Raw genomic sequence first — 16,773 nt, forward strand, 5'->3', positions numbered from 1 at the left:
AGTGGGGTGGCGGGAGGATGGAGTGAGAGCATATGTACGTGAAATGGGGGAGATGCGTTTAAGAGCAGAGTTGATAGTGGAGGAAGGGAAGCCCCTTTCTTTAAGAAAGGAAGACATCTCCCTCGTCCTAGAATGAAAAGCCTCATCCTGAGAGCAGATGCGGCGGAGACGGAGGAATTGGGAGAAGGGGATGGCGTTTTTCAAGAGATAGGGTGAGAAGAGGAATAGTCCAGATAGCTGTGAGAGTCAGTAGGCTTATAGTAGACATCAGTGGATAAGCTGTCTCCAGAGACAGAGACAGAAAGATCTAGAAAGGGGAGGGAGGTGTCAGAAATTCACCAGGTAAACTTGAGGGCAGGGTGAAAGTTGGAGGCAAAGTTAATAAAGTCAACGAGTTCTGCATGCGTGCAGGAAGCAGCGCCAATGCAGTCATCGATGTAGCGAAGGAAAAGTGGGGGACAGATACCAGAATAGGCACGGAACATAGATTGTTCCACAAAGCCAACAAAAAGGCAGGCATAGCTAGGACCCATACGGGTGCCCATAGCTACACCTTTAGTTTGGAGGAAGTGGGAGGAGCCAAAGGAGAAATTATTAAGAGTAAGGACTAATTCCGCTAGACGGAGCAGAGTGGTGGTAGAGGGGAACTGATTAGGTCTGGAATCCAAAAAGAAGCGTAGAGCTTTAAGACCTTCCTGATGGGGGATGGAAGTATACAAGGACTGGACATCCATGGTGAAAATAAAACGGTGGGGGCCAGGGAACTTAAAATCATCGAAAAGTTTAAGAGCGTGAGAAGTGTCAATTGCTTCACCCCTGTTTAAAGGCTGTGCTTTAAACTGTCTCTGATTAAGTATTTGCACACATTCCATGACCTCATCTCCCCAGTTGGTAAAACAAAAATCTATTTGCATGGAAGAAGCCCTGAGTCAGATTTTTTTTCCGTATTAAAGCTACTATTTAAAACAATTTGTTGCTGATTTAGTGTCTTCTGAAGTTGCTTTCTGTTGATACTTAGCTAAGAAAGAAATCTGTTCATGATATTTAATATATGGAAATATATACAGTAGAAGGGAAAGAAGGAATTTGATTAAAAGGAATAATCAAATTGAAGTACCAAATATTATGGAAAAGTAAAATACTGTAGCTTATAATGAGGTAAAGAAATTAATTCAGTAACAAGAGCAATACAAACACGAGGAAATCTGCAGATGCTGGAATTTCAAGCAACACACATAAAAATTGCTGGTGAACGCAACAGGCATTCCCACCAATCTCCCTCCCGGCACTTATCCTTGTAAGCGGAACAAGTGCTACACATGCCCTTACACTTCTTCCCTCACCACCATTCAGGGCCCCAGACAGTCCTTCCAGGTGAGACCCAACGCAGGCTGGGAGACCGTTTCGCTGAACACCTACGCTCTGTCCGCCAGAGAAAGCAGGATCTCCCAGTGGCCACACATTTTAATTCCATGTCCCATTCCCATTCTGATATGTCTATCCACGGCCTCCTCTACTGTCAAGATGAAGCCACACTCAGATTGGGGGAACAACACCTTATATTCCGTCTGGGTAGCCTCCAACCTGATGGCATGAACATCGACTTCTCTAACTTCTGTTAATGGCCCACCTCCTCTTCATACCCCATCCGTTATTTATTTATTATTATTATATATAGATATTTTTTCCTCTTTCTTTTTGTCCCTCTCACTATACTCCTTGCCCATCCTCTGGGCTTCTCCCCCCCCGCCCCCTTTCTCCCTAGGCCTCGCATCCCATGATCCTCTCATATTCCTTTTGCCAATCAACTTTCCAGCTCTTAGCTTCATCCCTCCCCCTCCTGTCTTCTCCTATCATTTCGGATCTCCCCCTCCCTCTCCCACTTTCAAATCTCTTACTGCTTCTTCTTTCAGTTTATCCTGATGAAGGGTCTTGGCCCAAAATGTCGACTGTACCTTTTCCTATAGGTGCTGCCTAGCCTGCTGCGTTCACCAGCAATTTTTATGTGTGTTACAAGAACAATAAATAGGAATACATTTTCCAGTAGAGCAAAAGGAAAGCAGCTTGAAAGAACAGATAAGAAATAAATAGCAATAACAGCTGAGGTTTGATTGTGAATATCGAAAGGACTGATTAATTCTTCCATCTCCATCCCTTGATGCAGAAGGTGTTTATAAGCTAGTCAAATTATGTTAGTTACTTATCAACCAATTTTTAAAAAGAATCCATCTCCATTGCATGGGTAAATTCTGCACTTTTTTCTGAAATAAAAATGAAATAAAATTATGCTTGAAAGTTATATAATAAGATATTCAAAGTAGATGAATTATATTAATGCTTTTCTGAAGATAAATCCTTTTTATTCTTTCCCATGTGCTTGCCAGCCAAAGGTAAACCACTACATTTGATTATTTAATACTGATTTGTAGAGAAGGAGAGGACCTAGAATAATAATACAGGAATCAGAATCAGGTTTTGTACCACTGGCATATGTCATGAATTTTGTTGTTATGCAGCAGCAGTACAATACATGTTAAATATAGAGAAAAAAACTGAATTACAGTAAATATATGTGTTTGTGTGCAGATAGACATGTATATGTAATAGTCAAATAAGTGGTGCAAAAAGAAAAATACAAAGTAGTGAGATAGTATTCATGTCCATTTAGAAATTGTACGGCAGAGGGGAGAAGCTGCTCCTGAATCACTGAGTGTGTGCTTTCAGGCTTCCGTACCTTCTTCCTGATGGTAACAATGAGAAGAGGGAATGTCCTGGGTGGTGGGGTCCTTAATGATGGACACCACCTTTCTGAGGCACTGATCCTTAAAGATATCTCGGATAGTACTGATGCTATGCCCATGATGGAGCTGACTCAATTTACAACTCTCCGCAGCTTACCTCGATCCTGTACAGTACCTGGAATCCTCTCCCACTGCCCCCCCACCACCACCCCATACCAGTTGGTGATACCGCCAGTCTGAATACTCTGCATGGTAAATCTGGTTTAGAGGAATTTAGATGGGCTGGATTCTTGAGTATGCGAATTATAGTTAAATTTCAGCAATCCACGTTTTCTACCTTGTGTTAGCATACAAGACCCACAAGCTTACAACTACTGCTAGCCTTTAGTTGCAGTTACTTTGTCAAAGTATGAATTTGTAGATTCAATAAATGTTCTGATTTGGTAGTGCCTATATTATTCCTAACTGAAGAAAACATTGAATGTGGAAAGTATATAAAATGAATATCAAATAGGGTTTGGATACTGGTTACTATTCTCATTCCCTGATCAGGAGGCTAGGCTCCTGTCTACATATTTCCTCCTTAGTCCACTTCATCTTTGTTTTCTTTTGCAGGGGACTAAATTAAAGCTGTTATATTTATACCTAATTCTGCTAAGGATGGGCTTTGAACTTAACTGATTTCAACTTGTACCATCCTCCACAATAATTGAGAATAAACTAATTGCAAATGCTGGAAATCAGAAAAATAGAAAATATTGGTAATATTCAATGAGTCAGGCAGCATCTTTGGAAAAAGAATCAATTAACTTTTCAGGTTCAGGATCCTATGTTAGAATGTTCTGTTTTTATCCACAACTTTGAATATATTTCTGGTGCTCTTATGAATTCATTTGCTATTTTGTTTTCTTGTCTATAAGCATTGAGACATCTTGTTGGGTTTCATCATCTGCCAGGTAGGATAGAGTTCTTTTTCCCAGACTTCTGTCCTTGTTGCTTACATCATACTAAGTTTGCGTGCATGCAGATCACCATAATATCAGAGCGCTGGTATATTTTCCCATCATTATTTTCCTTTATATTTTATGATTTTTACACCGGTTATATTATAGTTTCGTTTTTCAGTATGCCACTATAAATACATATGTACAAACAGTGCATTTTGGTATATTTAGAAACTTAAAAATAAAGATATTTATGGAGAATTCAGAGAAAGTGCTGAAATACTAGGATTTTGTACCAATATTTGAAAGTAGGAGACAGATGGTAAGCTTTTGTGACTGCATTCAGCTTTTATCATTTTTGATGATGGCACCTACTATAGAGAATAGTGAGGCTGTTGATTTCTGTCTAAATTTATACTTCTTGAGTGGTAGTGTTGATGAAGTTACTTGGCTTCTAAAGTAATCTTCTTCTGGTGGTAGTGTGAACTTCAGAAAAGTGAACTGCACTGATAGTATTATAAATTCGGTCTTTACTTTTAGGCCAAAAGGTAAAATGTTGGGATTGGTTACTCTGTTGTGAACAATTTGAGTACCACAATAACCCAAGTAAAGGCATTTTTTTGAAGTTTTGCATTTTTAATAATTGCCTTTTGGCTGCCAATCAGGAAGTTAAATAATAAAGATTAAAAATCCAAGGGCATTTAATTTTCCTCAGAAACTTGTTTATCCCAAAATAAAATGTGGCATTGCATATTAGTGACTTATATTGTGGAGCTTTTGACTGCAGAACCAACTGGGTATGTTGCATAATGTGCTAATTATTATAGTGGCCACATTTCAAAATATTCAGTTGGCAGGCAGGAATAATAGAGGTGAAAGTCTGCCGTATTGTTCTCTCTCCCTTACTTTTCTTCTTGCTATTTCCCTTATTTCTCACTTTATGTTTTATTCTCAATGTTGGCCTGTTAATCTTTCTCCCTCCACCTCTGCACTTCCCTCATTACCCAGTTCCCTTTCTAATTTTCAATTGCCATGAATGCAGACATCCCACCCTGCAAAAACTGATTTCAGGGAGGTAGCATCGTCAATTTGCGGGAGACTTCCGGGAGAGGTGGGATGACTGCAATAGAGTAGCTCCTTAGCAGCAAGCCAGCTAGTTTAAATAATGTTAGCTATGCTAATGAATGAATGACACCTGTTTAACTCACCACAACATGTCTTTTACAGTCTTAACTCACCATGGGCAATAGAAAAGTCACTGTTGCAAACAGTGCAGCGAGCAACACTGTCATTATTTTGACCCCTATTAGGCAGGGGTACACTTTAGTGTAGTCGGGGGTGACATACGTTTTATATTTTCTTTTTTTTTGGAACACTCTGCCATGGCGCGCTCTCGCTCTTTCTGTCACTCGTGCTCTCTCTCTGGTGGTTGCTCGCGAGCTCTCTCGCACTCTCTCTCTCTTGCTTGCGCGCTTCTTGCTCTCACTCTCTCTCTCTGTCTCTCGCTCGTGCACTCTCTCACTTGCTTTCTCTCGCTCGCTCTCAAAAAATTTGATTTCCATGATATTGTATATAATTTGTGGGTATCAGGGAGCCACTATTCATATGCCGGAGACTCCCGGAACTTCCGGGAGAGGTGGAGTGTCTGTGAATGAATGTGCAGTGTATTTATCATAAATCTGGAACCTCCACCAAAAGCTGAAAACACAAATATGGGTATGGTGGCTTAGGTAACTCCTTTTTTCAGTGATATACTGCAATCTCTGTAGTATCTTAAGGATTTTTAAACATAGTTTTTTTTCATTCAGTGAACATTAATCTAACTTGGAAGTTTGGATTGCATTTGGACAGAGGAGGGATAGTTTTGTGATAGTATTGGGTTTGCTGATTGCTAAGTTCTAAAATCAGGCAAAGACCTTAAGCACTATCCAATATAAATAGCCACAAATACTCTTGCTAGTGGAAGGTTATAGAGTAACTATCTAATCTTCAAAATCTCATTTGTTTATTAATCTATTGAGATACAGCATGGAATAAGTCCTTCTGGCCCTTTGAGCCGTGCTGCCCAGCAACCTCCAATTTAATCCTAGCTTAAAGATGGGATAATTTACAATGACCAATTAACCTACCAACTGGTACATCTTTGGACTGTGGGAGGAAACCAGAGCACTCAGAAGAAACCCACATGGTGATGGAGAACATACAAGCTCCTTACAGGTAGTGGAGGGAAACTTCCCTGTTTATCCTTTACAATGAGTTTAGCTGCCAATACCCACGTTCAAGTGGTGTGTCCCCTCACCCTCCCAAAGGGAAGATCCTTACAACTAAGCAAGTAGTTTAAAACACATTTCATTTAGTTTAAAACACAGGTCGGATCACAACCTGGTGCATCTAAAACCCTGCTATGTGCCTCTGGTGAAGAGTAAACTTGCAACCTCGAGGACAGTGAGGAAATGGTCAGAGGAGGTTTATGAGGCGCTCCACGGTTGTTTTGAGGTGACAGACTGGCAGGCACTCTGTGAGCCACATGGAGAGGATATTGATGGGCTCACAGAATGCATCACTGATTACATTAACTTCTGTGTGGACTGCAATGTTCCGACAAGAACTGTTCTTAGTTATTCAAATAACAAGCCATGGGTGACAAAGGACATTAAGGACATCCTGAATGCTAAAAAGAGGGCGTTTAGAGATGGAAATAGGGAGGAGCTGAGGGCAATACAGAGGGACCTGAAAGCCAGGATCAGGGAGGCTAAAGACAGGTACAGGAGGAAGCTTGAGTGGAAACTCCAGTAGAACAACATGAGAGAGGTCTGGAGGGGGATGAGGACCATCACTGGGTTTCGGCAAACTAGCAACAGAGGAGCTGATGGCAGTGTGGACAGGGCCAACGAACTTAACCTGTTCTTTAACAGATTTGACATTGTGACCCCTGCCCATCCCCCACATGAGCCATCTGTTGTCGGCCACCAACCAACACATATTCCACTCTCCCCTCCTACCCCTCCTCACAGTCCCCCACCCTGCTCTCATGACTATACCCCTCCCCCACATGAAACCACCACGGTGGGCTTCATGGCTGAACAGGTGAGAAGACAGCTGAAACGTCTCAACCCAAGCAAGGCTGCAGGACCGGATGGTGTCAGTACCAGGGTGCTCAAAGCCTGTGCCCCTCAGCTATGTGGAGTACTTCGCCACGTATTCAACATGAGCCTGAGACCCCGGAGGGTTCCTGTACTGTGGAAGATGTCCTGCCTCGTCCCTGTGCCGAAGACGCCGCGCCCCAGTGGCCTCAATGACTACAGACCGGTGGCATTGACCTCCCACATCATGAAGACCCTGGAGAGACTTGTTCTGGAGCTGCTCTGGCCTATGGTCAAGCCACACTTCGATCCCCTGTAGTTCGCCTACCAGCCCCGACTAGGAGTTGAGGATGCCATCGTCTACCTGCTGAACCGTGTCTACGCCCACCTGGACAAGCCAGCGAGCACTGTGAGGGTCATGTTTTTTGACTTCTCTAGTGCGTTCAACACCATCCGCCCTGCTCTGCTGAGGGAGAAGCTGACAGCGATGCAAGTGGATGCTTCCCTGGTATCATGGATTCTTGATTACCTGACTGGCAGACCACAGTACGTGTGCTTGCAACACTTTGTGTCCGACAGAGTGATCAGCAGCACTGGGGCTCCACAGGGGACTGTCTTGTCTCCCTTTCTCTTCACCATTTACACCTCGGACTTCAACTACTGCACAGAGTCTTGTTGTCTTCAGAAGTTTTCGGATGACTGCCATAGTTGGATGCATCAGCAAGGGAAATGAGGTTGAGTACAGGGCTACGGTAGGAAACTTTGTCACATGGTGTGAGCAGAATTATCTACAGCTTAATGTGAAAAAGACTAAGGAGCTGGTGGTAGACCTGAGGAGAGCTAAGGTACCGGTGACCCCTGTTTCCATCCAGGGGATCAGTGTGGACATGGTGGAGGATTACAAATACCTGGAGATACGAATTGACAATAAACTGGACTGGTCTAAGAACACTGAGGCAGTCTACAAGAAGGGTCAGAGCCATCTCTATTTTCTGAGGAGACTGAGGTTCTTTAACATCTGCTGGACGATGCTGAGGATGTTCTACGAGTCTGAGGTGGCCAGTGCTATCATGTTTGCTGTTGTGTGCTGGGGCAGCAGGCTGAGGGTAGCTGACGCCAACAGAATCAACAAACTCATTCGTAAGACCAGTGATGTTGTGGGGATGGAACTGGACTGTCTCACGGTGGTGTCTGAAAAGAGGATGCTGTCTAAGTTGCATGCCATCTTGGTCAGTGTCTCCCATCCACTACATAATGTACTGGGTGGGCACAGGAGTACATTCAGCCAGAGACTCATTCCTCCAAGATGCAGCACAGAGCGTCATAGGAAGTCATTCCTGCCTGTGGCCATCAAACTTTACAACTCCTCCCTTGGAGGGTCAGACACCCTGAGCCGATAGGCTGGTCCTGGATTTATTTAACTATTTATTACTATTTTTCTATTACTATTCTATTACTATTTATTATTTTCATGACTATTACTATTTACTATTTACTAATAGTAGTATTACTATTACTATTTCTATTACTATTTATTATTTATGGTGCAACTGTAACGAAAACCAGTTTCCCCTGGGATCAATAAAGTATGACTATGACTATATATTTATTTACAATGATACATGTTTAAATCCAAACAATATTCTTAAAAACATTTAAAATTCAGAGGATTTCTATCTTATACATTTCCAAAACTATGAACTATTTCCAAAGCGTAAAGCACAAAGGATTTCCAAAACACAAGTACAATTCTTATAAACTAAAATGACATACCAACAAGTTGCGTTTGAACAAATCGTTCATCACAGAAACTGAAACTGAAGTCTTGTTCTTTCATCGTCCTTGATGTTCCTTACCCCATTCCTAAGAAGCCTGAACTGCTCTCTACACTTATACAGTTTTCTCCCACTTGCGTGACTTCATAAGCATGTATTAATTCCTCAAATATCCTTTTAACACACATGGTCTAAAAGCATTTTTGGAGACTTGGATCTTAGCTAGCTACCATTAATGCTGTAAAGCTAACTTATTTGAGTACACAAGCCTTCAACTATAAACACATGAGTTATTAATATGTCAAAGATATTATCCAACTGGTTCTGCAGGCTTCCTTGAACTTAGCTACTTAAGAATCATCTTCTCTGTTTGAAATGACCCAAATTAAACAACCCATTGTCTTGCACTGTACTCTTGAGCAATAATAAAGCAGGTATAGTGAGCTAGCTTCCCTTAGACACAACGTCTTCTAAATATAGAGCTTGTTTTCAAAGCTGTGTTTTTAACATCAAGCTGAATGCTACTTTTCATTTACATTTTAAGAACTGAAGATTGACTTCCATTTATGGTCAAAAGTTAAGCAAAGAATATGGTTGAAAGTTTACTCTCAATTGTTTTCGATCTTACAAGTGGCAGATACTGTATTCAGCTGTCTGTTGATTATGAACATGAAAGAAACAGACCAGTGTTTTTTCCACAACTTTAATGCCTAGGATATATTGAGCTGCAAATCAAGCCCATCTGACTTTACAACATGTGTGCTTGTGCTATGTCATTGTCACACTGTACCTCCAGCTTTTCTTACTGTGTTTGCCTGTTAGTTACAGTGCGTGGTGACTTTCACAGGTTACCCCCAGACTTTTTCCAGGTTTTTGTTAGGTTAACTATAGTAAGAGATTCTTGTCCTGATTAGGCACTTACAACTTCTATGTCAAAATGAAATAGTAAGTCGACAATAAAATGAATTGTGGTTTTGTTGGTAAATACCTGTCCTTCATGCTGTCTATATCCAAAGCAATTGACTGTAAGAGGTTTTTGGAATCATTTTTCTCCTTGTGGTTCAAGTTTTCTTTTTATGCTATTCAGTTTGTATAAACACACCATGATGAAAATTTATGTTTTAAAAAAGTTGAGTAAATAGGATGTTTAAATTGGTTAAATTTTATCTAATTTCATAAGATAATTTCTTTACAAATTAGGTATAAATATAAAATGGAATACGACTGATTAAGTTCAGAATGCTCCTTCCACTTCATAGCACCGTATGTGAGCAATTATGGCCCTCCTTTATAGCTAGGTACTTGATAGAAAAATATGTTTAAATTGTTTTAGTACTTCATACATTCCATAAGTATGCAGACTTTGGATGATAATTTTACATTCATGCCATTCCAGAATGATTCTGATTATGCTTCTATCAGCTAATACAGCATAGACTGTGTTGCTATTTGTAGAAACATTTCTCCAAGGAGCTGAAGTTACTTTAGTGAAGATTGCATACAGATCATTGATATATAGGCTACCATTGGAAATGGAAGTGCTTTGTTAAATTCACTTATATTTTCCAATAATCATGAATGTAGTTTGCTGAAGCATTAATATTTTTCATTGATATGTACTCACTTTTGACAAGAGAAAATTTACTTTTTTACATTTTGGACAAAATGAAAAGCAAAAAACCATTTCTATGTACTGTTCATTAAATTTGCATATCATACCATATACCAGTATGTGATATTTTTTGATATTAAAGTAAAATTTCAATAATCCACTCTGCAACTATTCAGGAGTCTTGATAGTTTGGCATGTGGTTTGATTAATAATGTTCGTTGTGCAGCCTTTGCACTGACTGGGGTTCTGATTTCCGTGTTCCCTCTTCACTTATTATCAGGGTCCTGGTTCTTGTACTGCCTCTGACAGAATGGGTTCCTGTTTCCCATGCTCCCTTTCAACTTCCAGTATGCTGGAAAATTTATGTTCATACTGTATAACATCTTTAAACAAAAAAAAAAAGAATTAGTGGAAAAAAACATTCAATTTCCTGGAAAATCTGACAGTTCAGTACCACCGAAGTATTAATGTGCTGGATATTCAGGGTTTTTATCTGAATTCTCTTGTAGATACAAAACTGTTTATTTACTGTAATCTATTTGCAGTGGATGTTTTGAATTTAAAAACAATTGAAAGAGGAAGTTAACTGAACAGTACTTTTATAATAGGAAGAAGTACTTTTACAATAGAACCCAAATATTTGACTGGCAAAATGTTCTTTTTCAATCATGAAGAAAGAAGGCACCTATCTGGAGTGGAATGTAGAAAAGGGGCCTGAAATGAAAAAAAAAAGCAGATTTTGATACCCAAATGTATAACTATTTACAAATTTATTGATACCATTATTCTACAGACACAAATTATCATTGTTTTCATGTTGTGCAAACCAAAAAGCTTGTTTCAAAGAATTTATATGACTAGTTAGTATATTCCAATAGCTTTATTCCTAAAATATCTATTCCAATTTAATTTTTCAACTTAATACAATAATGTTTCCCAAGTTTCAGATTTCACGGGAGTAATTGGCCATGAAAATGTTCTATTTGAAAGATACTCTGTGTGTGTGTGTGTGTGTGTGTGTGTGTGTGTGTGTATGTATATATCGGGGTGGGGGGGGTGTAGAGCTGCAGTCTTTTTGTGAGTAATGGTATTCCTGCTCCTGTCTCCATAGGAATGAAATTTAAAGATTTGTTTGTAGATGGTAACTAGGGTGACACAATGCACATTGAATGCCTTATCCATTTGCTCACCAAGTTGTTTTGGAGTTCTAATATCATTCTGGTGCCCCAGCTTGTGTAACAGTGGGTGCCATCCCAAATCCAGGGTTGGTGGCTATGCACCTCCATCTTCTTCGATTTTGCGTTCTTTTTCTGGCCTCAGCATAACTTAACCCAGTCCATTGCCTCACATTATCGTACCAAGTGGTTCGCTGCCTTCCTCTTTCCGTCTTTCCTTCTATCATCCCTTCCAATAACAATTTCTGCAGTCCAACACCTCTTAACAAGTGCCCAGCATATTCCAGCTTCCTTTTCTGCACATTGTTCAGCAACTCCTTTTCTTTCCTCGCTCTCTTCAACACTTCCATATTACTGACCTCATCATCCATCTAATTTTCTGCATTCTTCTTAAACACCACATTTCAAATGCCTCCAGTCGTCGTTGCGCTTCCTTGCATAAGGTCCACGATTCGACTCCATACAACAGACTGCTCCAGACATAGCATTTCCAAATTCTACAACGCAGCCCAGAGTCCAACCTCTTGCCACACAGCACGTCACTCAGGCTCCAGAACATTGATCTTGCAATCTCAATTCTTCGTCTAATTTCTGTATCATATTTCCCGTCCTCTGTGATCATCTGTTTCAAGTACACAAACTTCTTGACTTGCTCCATGCCTACGCCGTTAACTTTGATACTGATTTTTGGGGATTTCTTTCTTCTGTGATGCTACCATCATCTTTGCCTTTGCAGCATTTATTTTCATTCCAAATCGTTCACCTTCAGCATTTATCTTATCTACTATTCTGAGTAACTCGTCCTCAGTCTGAGCTAACAATTCTCAACCATCTGCATACCTCAAGTTGTTCACTGTCACTCCACCAATTTGGACATCAGCTTCATTGTTCAACACCCTGAAGATTACCTCTGAGTAGATGTTAAATAATAAAGGGAAGATAATGCAGCCCTGGCAAACCCCTTTTTGGATCTCAACTTCCGGTGAATTCCCACCACTAGTTCTTAATACTGCCTTCTGATGCCAGTACGGGCTCGCAATCAGTCGAACATCTTTCCCATTCAGCCCCAATGAGTTCAGGCAATTGACCAGCCATGATTGACTCGGCCAAAAGCTTTTTCGTAATCCAGGAAGCACATGTAAATGTCTTCTTTTTCTCTAGACCTCGTTCCACGATCATTCGCAAATTGAAAATCCCTTCACTGGTACCCTTACCCGGTATAAATCCACTTTGGCACTCATTAATTTAATCAAGAACTGTCCTTTTTATTCTGCTTAGAAGTATTAATAACAAGATCTTGGAGGCATGACTTATAAGACTTATAGTTCTAAAGTCTGAGCATTTTGTGCTCTTACTTTTCTTTGGGATCATGACAAGCTCTGACACCACAAAATCTGTTGGCCACTTTCTTGTTGAGTAGATTGTATTGCAAAACCTCGTGATCTCCTCAACCTCCGAGTCGCCAAGGCACTTCAACATTTCGGCTGTAATACCATCTACAGCACAAGCTTTACCAGTTTTTTAACTTTCCAATGGCTGCTCTTACTTCCGCTACCAAAATTTCAGGACCTTCCGTGTTCTTCTCACTCACTTGATCATTTCTAGTATCGTAGTACAATTCCCTAATGTATTCCATCCATCTACTTTCCACCTGTCATTCTCAAAGAGAAGATCTAATGCTAAGTTTCACCTCCAGGTCTCCAGCATATTTGTTTGTACAGTAGAATCTGCTACTCAGATATTTATGAAAGTTATTTGAAGTTTCAAAGGATGTAAATGCCATATTCTGGGATCTTGGTATTTGCATTGAATTGTAACTTTGGATTCTTCTGCTAGTTTTTTAATCATTAATTTTTTATTTAAAAACCAAAAAGATATTTTTACTTTGGGCGAGCATTCACTCTTCCTATGCCAGTGACAGCTCATTTGCTCTGCAAGTTATCTAACTGGCCTGTAGGATTTTAATAGTCAGATTTTTTCCTTCTCATTGGCAGCAAGCTTTAATCTGGTTAAATTATGCTAGATCATGCCCACATCTGCATCATGCTCACCGGCTCCCTATGATGCCATGATAATGTCCACAATGGGTGGTATTACTTTTACCAGCCATCCCTTGGGTAAAGCTGAGAGGCAGCATGAGAACGTAAACATGAGGAATTCTGCAGATGCTGGAAATTCAAGCAACACACATCAAAGTTGCTGGTGAATGCAGCAGGCCAGGCAGCATCTCTAGGAAGAGGTACAGTCGACGTTTCGGGCCGAGATGTCGACTGTACCTCTTCCTAGAGATGCTGCCTGGCCTGCTGCATTCACCAGCAACTTTGATGTGTGAGGCAGCATGAGAAATTCTTTTGGCCCCTGTACTCAGGAACTTATGCTCTGAAATTGCAGGTGGTGCTAAGTCCTTTGGTAGAGTTAGATATCAGCTGAACTGGCGTCTGAGCATTGAGTATCTTACTTCCTCAAAGCTAGCTACAGGTGCCTAAACTAGAAATAAGCTGAGCTACAAGGAAGATTTCATCAGCAGTTCTTTGTAGAACTACTGACAGGGATAAGTGCATTTCAACCTATTACTGACCTAGCATTCTGTTTACATTATTATTACATTTTTCAGGTATCTGCTCCATTTATCATATACCGAAACAAACAACTTTAAATACTTCAGTAGTCTGAGGAAATTCATTTACATTAGTGCTGAAATTGGAAATAAAATGCCCAAGAAATGTGCATGTATAGCATAAATCAGTTGATGAGTAAAGCAAAGAAATTCTGATCATTCTAAAAATATTACTCTTTTTCACCTGGATTTGAAAGCCAGTGAAAACTGGGGCTTCAGAAAATGAAAAGACTTGTAGAATATGAAATAGGATGATTTCACCCTGTGCTGTAGACAAGACCTCTGAGAATGCATGTACAGTAATCTATACATTGATAAAGCAGCTTGTCTCCAGTATTAGTTTAAATGTTTAATCAATACTCTATGGTTCCAGCAACTAAAGCGTTCACTGACCATAATTCTCCCTATTAAAGAATAGCAATTGGTCACATGCTATAATTCTTTCTTAAGGTTCTTGACTTAATGAGACTTCTATCACTACAATGAGCAAGGTTTAATGTTAATGATAAAAGATCAATAGAAATCCCAGTTAATTAGAGAACAATTTTTGACTGAGCTGATAAAAAGGAAAAGAAGGAAAGGTGTGGAAGCAGGGGGATAATGGGTAGAGTTCATAACAGGATCAGGATTGTGGAAGCAGTTGACTAGAGCTGGGGTAAAGCACTGGCAAGAGCCTGGAAGGAAGAGACTCCTGGAAAGGAAAAGTAGACCAGTGAGAACTAGACACTTTTTTTAAAAAAGAAAAGGCAGAAAGAGTTGGAGGAATGGAACAAGAGTTAAGGGAGAGAGTACTTTGTATGTTTCAATTGATTAGAACCCTGAAGAGGTACAACATTAAATCTTATAGAGTTATACATCGTTAATAAAATATTTTATTGTTCCAGATTCTTTTATTGATATGTTTTAATGTGTTCAGGGATTTTTTTGGACAGAAGTTCAAAATCTAGAGATATGCAGCATTGGAGACTTCAGAAAAGTTGGGATATTTTCCAAAATGCAATAAAAACAAAAATCTGTGATATGTTAATTCAAGTGAACCTTTATTTAACTGACAAAAGTACAAAGAAAAGATTTTCAATAGTTTTACTGACCAACTTAATTGTATTTTGTAAACATACGCAAATTTAGAATTTGGTGGCTGCAACACACTCAACAAAAGTTGGGACAGAGGCATGTTTATTACCATTGTGTTACATCACCTTTCCTTTTAATAACACTTTTTAATTGTTTTGGAACTGAGGATACTAATTGTAGTAGATTTGCAACTGGAAATTTTGTCCATTCTCGCTTGATATAAGACCTCAGCTGCTCAACAGTCCGTGGTCTCCGTTGTCTGATTCTCCTCTTCATGATGCGCCATACATTTTCAATAGGAGATAGATCTGGACTGGCAACAGGCCAGTCAAGCACACGCACTCTGTGTCTACAAAGCCACGCTGTTGTAGCCCATGCAGAATGTGGTCTGGCATTGTCCCGCTGAAATAAGCATGGATGTCCCGGGAAGAGACGTCGCCTTGATGGCAACATATGTCTCTCTAAAATCCTAATATGCGCCTCAGAGTCAATGGTACCTTCACATACATGCAACTCACCCATGCCGTGGGCACTGATGCACCCCCATACCATCACAGATGCTGGCTTTTTCACCTTTCGCTGATAACAATCTGGATGGTCGTTTTCATCTTTGGCACGGAGAACTCGACGCCTGTTTTTTCCGAAAACTAGCTGAAATGTAGACTCATCTGACCACAGCACACGGTTCCACAGTCTTTCGGTCCATCTGAGATGAGCTCGGGCCCAGAGAACTCGCCGGCGTTTCTGCATAGAGTTGATGTATAGCTTCCTCCTTGTGTAATACAGTTTCAAGTTGCATTTCTGGATGCAATGACGGACGGTGTTGAGTGACAATGGTTTTCCGAAGTACTCCCAAGCCCAGGTGGCTATAATTGTCACAGTAGCATGACGGTTTCTTAGGCAGTGCCACCTGAGGGCTTGAGGATCAGGCGCATTCAACAGTGGTTTCTGACCTTGCCCTTTACGCACTGAGATGTCTTTGAATTCTCTGAATATTTTCACAATATTATGTACTGTAGATATTGAAAGACCTAAATTCTCTGCAATCTTGCGCTGAGAAATGTTCCTGTTGAACTGACTAACAATTCTCTGACGAATTTTGGCACCAAGGGGTGAGCCATGACCCATCCTTGCTTGCAAAGACTGAGCCTTTGATGGACGCTACTTTTATACCCAATCATGATACCTCACTTGCTACCAATTAGCCTGCTTAATGTGGAGTCTTCCAAACCGGTGTTACTTGAATATTCTGTGCACTTTTCAATCTTATTTTAACTCTGTCCAAACTTTTGTTAAGTGTGTTGCAGCCAGCAAATTCTAAATTTGTGTATATTTACAAAATACAATTAAGTTGGTCAGTAAAATTATTGAAAATCTTTTCTTTGTACTTTTGTCAGTTAAATAAAGGTTCACGTGAATTAACATATCACAGATTTTTGCTTTTATTGCATTTTGGAAAATATCCCAACTTTTCTGGAAATCGGGTTTGTACAAGGGATTTTTGCATCATTTCAGCAGCTCCAGGACAAATTCGGATTGCAAAAGAATCATTTTTTCAGATATCTCCAGCTCAGATACTGTATAAGATCACATATTTCTAGTTTTGAGATGGCAGAACCTGATAAATTAGATAATCATTTAAGATCATGTTTAGGGACAGAACACATCATCGCCTATCTGTATGATGCCATACACAACAAGTGTCATACAACAATGGATAATATTAAAAAAAGAGTGGGAAAAGGAGTTGGG

General features: G+C 40.0%; 1 protein-coding gene across 7 annotated transcripts in view; it reads left to right on the forward strand.

Annotated features, from left to right (window-relative positions):
- The window catches only part of myo18ab (myosin XVIIIA b), a 240,629-nt gene that overhangs the window by 73,697 nt on the left and 150,159 nt on the right, over positions 1 to 16,773 (forward strand). The window lies entirely within an intron of this gene.

This window comes from Mobula birostris, chromosome 25, assembly GCF_030028105.1.
Source record: "Mobula birostris isolate sMobBir1 chromosome 25, sMobBir1.hap1, whole genome shotgun sequence".
Classification (NCBI taxonomy): Eukaryota; Metazoa; Chordata; class Chondrichthyes; order Myliobatiformes; family Myliobatidae; genus Mobula; species Mobula birostris.